Source organism: Nilaparvata lugens, chromosome 7 (genome assembly GCF_014356525.2).
Source record: "Nilaparvata lugens isolate BPH chromosome 7, ASM1435652v1, whole genome shotgun sequence".
Classification (NCBI taxonomy): Eukaryota; Metazoa; Arthropoda; class Insecta; order Hemiptera; family Delphacidae; genus Nilaparvata; species Nilaparvata lugens.
The window spans coordinates 1,124,312-1,129,159 of record NC_052510.1 but is presented as its reverse complement, the minus strand read 5'-3'; positions in this window follow the sequence as shown (position 1 = coordinate 1,129,159).

Here is a 4,848-nt window from a genome sequence, read left to right as displayed (position 1 = left end):
GGAGGAGGAGGAGGAGGAGGGAGGAGGAGAGAACGAGGAGGAGGAGGAAAGGAGGAGAAGCAGGTGGTGGAGGAGGAGGAGGGTAGAAGAGAAGGAGTGAAAGAGGAGAAGAAGTGAGCAAACTTTCACACTTCTCATCTTCTCATTTCTTATTCCTAACTGATGATGATGAGGAAAGGAGGAGGTGGAGGAGGAGAAGGAGAGGGAGGTAGAGGAGGAGGAGGAGGAGGAGGAGGAGGAGGAGAAGGAGGTGGTGGAGGAGGAGGAGGAAAAAGGGAGGAGGAGGAGAAGGAGAAGGAGGTGGAGGAGGAGGAGGAGGAGGAGGAGGAGGAGTAGAAGGAGAAAGAGTGAAAGAGGAGAAGAAGTGAGCAAACTTTCACACTTCTCATCTTCTGATTTCTTATTCCTAGCTGATGAGGATGAGGAAAGGAGGAGGAGGAGGAGTAGAAAGAGAAGAAGTGAAAGAGGAGAAGAAGTGAGCAAACTCTCACACTTCTCATCTTCTCATTTCTTATTCCTAGCTGATGAGGATGAGGAAAGGAGGAGGAGGAGGAGGAGGAGGAGGAGGAGGAGGAGAAGGAGAAGTAGGAGGAGGAGGAGGAGTAGAAGAAGTGAAAGAGGAGAAGAAGTGAGCAAACTTTCACACTTCTCATCTTCTCATTTCTTATTCCTAGCTGATGAGAATGACGAGAAAGAGGATGAAGAGAAGAAGGAGGAAGCAAATGAGAATGAGAAGGAAAAGCAATATTCTAACGACTTTCCACTCAATGAGCTTCAGCTGGAGTAAAGTGACTTGCTTTTTTATTATTTTCCTGAGATGAGAGAAAAAATTGCTTGCTTGCTCTTTCTTAAACGAGAGACGCATAACTTATCATAACTTGGCCAGTATTTAAAAGCGTTACTTCAGGAATAATTCACTATTTTTTTATTGATGTGGACTGTTTTTGGTAAGAATTTATTTGGCAAAGTGATGACATCATGAATTCATGATGTATTGTAACACTCACAAGAAAATCTATGAAGAAAATATGATTTTCTTCTAATAAAATATATTGATTATTTAAACGAAATGAACAGTTAATATCACATAAATAAACCTGTATCAGCTACCGTCTACAGAAGGCATTGGCAAGACAGAGGATCGGCAACGTTGTTCTTCCATCTTTCCCCATTGTCATTATAACGTGGACCTCACTATAGTATAATTTATATTATTTATAATATATATAATACTAGCCGTCAGGCTCGCTTCGCTGGCCATATCCGTCTAGCCAGGGGGCTCCGCCCCCTGGACCCCCGACTGGATCGTCCGAGAATGAGATCAGCAGGTTCGCTTCGCTCGCCTGCATTTTTCATTTGAGCATTTTTATCATATGTTAGAACAATCCAGTCGGGGGTCCAGACTAAACGTCTGGCTAAACGGATATGGCGAGCGAAGCGAGCCTGACGGCTAGTAATTTCCCAGGATTGAAGTAGCAGTGCCCAATCAATTTTTCCGCGATAAATGCATTTAAATCTTCAACTTGGTGCCAACCTAACAAAGTCAACTCAACTTAATGCCAACCTGACAAAATTATTAATTTAGTTGCCAGTTAACAACTGTTTCGAAGAGGTACTCTAACTAGACTATAGTTCTATAGTAACATATGATATGGAAATTTCAATTATAATTAAGAGATTGGGAGAATAAGAATATACATGCTAAAAGACGAACTTTAAACCCTTAAAAACAACCCTTAGAGTTAAATATTGCCAAATATTCCTTAGTGCGCCTCTAAAGGCCAACTGAACATACCTACCAAATTTGAACGTTTTTAGTCCGGTAGATTTTTAGTTATGCGAGTGAGTGAGTGAGTGAGTGAGTGAGTGAGTCAGTCAGTGAGTGAGTGCCATTTCGCTTTTATATATATAGATAGTATAATTTATTTCATTTTTATTTTTAGAGCCGGTTTCCGAGATCGAGATTTAGCTAAGCTCCAGACTTTAAACAGCTGGAGTCAGAAAATTGGCTTTCCGAAACGGGGCGTAGTCGCAGTTTTTATTACAATCTCTATTTTCTCATTTCTATAATTAGAAACGTTTTTCCTTGACTTAAGGAAACATTCCTGAATAATTCAGAATAGCTGAAACTTTACACTATTTTCTCTTTATTTTATTTTGTGTTCAATTTCCTAAATTTTCGAAATTTAATTCCAACATGGACTACGACTACGCCCCGTTTTTGAAAGCCAATTTTCTGACTCCAGCTGTTTAAAGTCTGGAGCTTAGCTGAATCCCGAGCTCGGAAACCGGCCCTAAAAATAAAAATTATACTATAGTGAGGTCCACGTTATAATGGCAGTGGAGAAAAATGGGAGAACAACGTTGCCGATCTTCTGTCTTGTGAATGCCTTCTGAAGACGGTAGCTGATACAGGTTTATTGATGTAATATTAACTGTTCATTCTCGTTTAAAATAATCAATTATATTCTATTAAGCAAGAAATTATATTTTTCAATAATTTCATAATGAATATTCATAATTAAAATGTAATATTTTCTTAATTATTTATTCATTCTACATTGTTAAAAGACGATCTAGCCACAGAGCAAAGCGAGAAAGAGATAGCGCTATCCGTTTGTTGAATGATAGACAAGGATAGCAATACCATTGCTATAACATAATAACGTGGACCTCATTATAGTATATTAGCAGATAACCGTAAAGCGATCTATTATTTTTTTAACTTATTATTTATTGTATAAAGCACTATAATCATAATATATTATTATAGAATATATAATAAATTTTGTAAAATTACTCAAACATTTTCAATTTTAGAGATTTGAGTGAAATATTTTGTTGTTAATTAGTTTTAAATATTAAAATTTAAGATTTTTAGTCTAGTTATTAGTTTTGAAGAGTTAATTGAACTTTTTGTAGTGAAAAGTGAAATCTAATATCATTCTTTTTTGAAACTTTTATTTGTAAAAATTTGGGAGAAGACAGTTTTGGGCTATGCCTGTTGTCTCCTCCCAATCATATTTTAATTATGATTTGTGATTATGAATAAAATAGATAATTCATTATGACATTGGAGGAAAAACTAGGCTGAGCCTGTACTATTTCTCTCCAAAAATGTTGATAGAAAGTTAATGTTGTCCAAAAGTTAAGGGTATGTAATCACACACTGCATTTTTGGTCCAGGAATAACTATTTATATTATTATATTTGTAAAACATTTCATTTTTTCAAAAGATATTCATCTTGAAGGTAACTTGTCCAATGTAAACGCAGCTTTTCTGATGTAACGACACTCCACTGCAGTAGTCTGGCGTGACGAAAATAAGTGCAAAGCAGTGGCCTGCTAAGCATTCTGCGGTCTCAGCAGCTAAGTCCCCGCCACTCAGGCTAAGTCCAAAGTCCCCCCATCACGAAGCCCCACTAGTATGCATTGCAGTATACAAGCCGAACCATTTCGCCAAGTTTCAATGATGTAAACAGTGCTTCATAAGCAATTGTTTTCAATGGTTTACTGCAACTAGTGAGGTTCACGCTATAATGGCAGTATTTGATTATAATAAAAACTACGACTAAGCCCCGTTTCGGAAAGCCAATTTTCTGACTCCAGCTGTTTAAAGTCTGGAACTTTAAGTCTAAATCCCGTGCTCGGAAACCGACCCCAAAAATACTATTATATTTATTTAATTGACAATTACAAATCATAATTATAATAAATATAATATAATTGGGAGAAGACAACAGGCATAGCCCAAAACTGTCTTCTCCCAAATTTTTACAAATAAAAGTTTCAAAAAAGAATAAGGTTAAGATTTACCTTTCACTTCAAAATGTCCAATTTCCACTTCAAAACTAATGACTAAACTAAAAATTTTGAATTTTCATATTTAAAAACTGATTAAAAAAAATATTCCACTCAAATCTCTACAATTGGAATTTTTTGAGTAATTTTGCAAAATTTTGAGCCAGAAAAGAAAAACAACTTCACTATTAACACAGCTGATATACAATATAATATTGAGCGAGCAATTTCTGTATTTATATATCTGGTTATTTTTATCTCTTTTCTGTATAGGGCTACTTTTATAGAAATAGAAAGAAAAATGAAAATCTTAGTACCCTTTTTGAATTATTTAATCACAACATATTTCGGACATTGATGCCATTTTCATTTTTACTTCATATCACTTGTAAATAGCATCAATGTCCGAAAAATGTTGTGATTAAATATTTCAATAAGGGTACTAAGATTTTTCTTTTTCTTTCTATTTTTGGTTATTTTTATATTTGGTTATTTTAATATCTGGCTATTTTTTATCTGGTTATTTATGTTTAACGGATCTCGAAAACGGCTCTAACGATTTTCAAAAAAATTGGAATATAGTAGGTTTATGATATAAAGATTCGATTGCTCTAGGTCTCATCCTTGGGAAAACTCGCTGAACGACATTAAAAGGGTAATTCATCCTTGGCTGAAACAGCTGTGGATAGTAAAAAAGTGAGTATGTGAAAAATCAAAATATCGCATCCCCGAAGTTCATAAGATGACGTATAGCCAGCTGTGATATATAAACACGATTATTTTAGAGAATTGTGTTCTGTTTATCAATAAATAAAAAAAATGAGCGAAGCTTGGTGCCCCGATATTAAAAATTATATTAGTAGATCAGCAGGTAACCCGTGCTCCGTAAAGCGTTTTATTATTTATATTATTATATCTGTATCTCACCGTTTCTGTACAAATATAGATATAATCAACTGATTAAAAGACGAATGCGCGTGTTCGTGGCGCAGAAGTCTGTGCGCAGCTTTTGATAATGCACACATTGTGCCGGTTGCACAAAAGCC